The sequence below is a fragment of the Lupinus angustifolius genome, chromosome LG09 (assembly GCF_001865875.1).
Source record: "Lupinus angustifolius cultivar Tanjil chromosome LG09, LupAngTanjil_v1.0, whole genome shotgun sequence".
NCBI classification, from domain to species: Eukaryota; Viridiplantae; Streptophyta; class Magnoliopsida; order Fabales; family Fabaceae; genus Lupinus; species Lupinus angustifolius.
Genome location: NC_032017.1, coordinates 11,231,953 through 11,232,999, shown reverse-complemented (window position 1 = coordinate 11,232,999; position 1,047 = coordinate 11,231,953). Strand labels below are relative to the sequence as shown.

The 1,047-nt window shown below is 34.9% G+C and overlaps 1 protein-coding gene across 1 annotated transcript in view; it reads right to left on the bottom strand.

Annotated features, from left to right (window-relative positions):
* Positions 1–1,047, bottom strand: part of LOC109356255 — a 3,356-nt gene that overhangs the window by 1,490 nt on the left and 819 nt on the right. The gene's annotated exons all lie outside the window — the stretch shown is intronic.

Sequence of the window (1,047 nt, the reverse complement as noted above, 5' to 3'; positions counted from 1 at the left end):
TTTCAAACTTTTCAGACCACACCAATAATGTTCCCAAAATAAAGTGGACCTTTCGTCTTCAAGTTCCTTCCAAGTATAAGGCTGAAATAGGTTCCTTTCCTAACCCAACACTTAATCACCCTTCCGTAAATCCTACCACCAAATTGAGGACGAGCTGTTGGCATTAACCAACGTACCTTGCCCATACTTGGAATTAAGCAATGACACCCATATTGAACCAGATTCAGCCAACCTCCTCCACTTCCTTTTATTCAGTAGTGATTCATTAACTAAATCCAGCCTTTTCACCCTCTACCCCCTCTTAATTTTCGACTTGCACACATCATCCGAAGAAACCTAATCTCTACATTTTTTTTACTCTTTTGTTTCCCCAAAGAAAGCTTCTTTGGATACTTTCAATTTTACTGATCATCTTCTTGGGACTTTGTACAAAGATAACATATAATTTAGAATACTAGACATAACCAAATTTAGAAACACTAATCTCCCACCAAATGAAATATGTCTGCATTTACATCCTACTATTCCTTTCCTAATTGAGTCAATCACAACATTTGAAGTAGCATATCTTCTCGGATTTGCTCCTACCTATATCCCCAAAGAAGTGAAATGAATAATCTATTTCTTCCATAATAGGTAATTTGATGTCGTTGAGACAAAATTGTTTAGGACTCCAATTCCCACCAAGAAACACTTTTGATAGTTTACCTTCAAACCTGAAGCTAGTTCGAAGACCTTGATAATTGTTTTGACAGTCAATAACTTTTTAGGAGACAATTTACACAATATTAAAATATCATCAACAAATTAAAAAATTTCTACGTCAACATTACGACTTCCAATTTTGAACCCCTCATACAAACATTGGTGAATAGCACTTCAAACCAACGCCACAAAACCTTATACTACCATTAAAAAAGGAATGGAGCCGTGGGGTCCCCTTGACGAATACATGTATGTGGATATTGAAAATTGGAAAGAAATGTAACACCGTGAATTTTCTGTGTATGTTTTATTAATTATTTATTTTAACAACGATTAATTTTA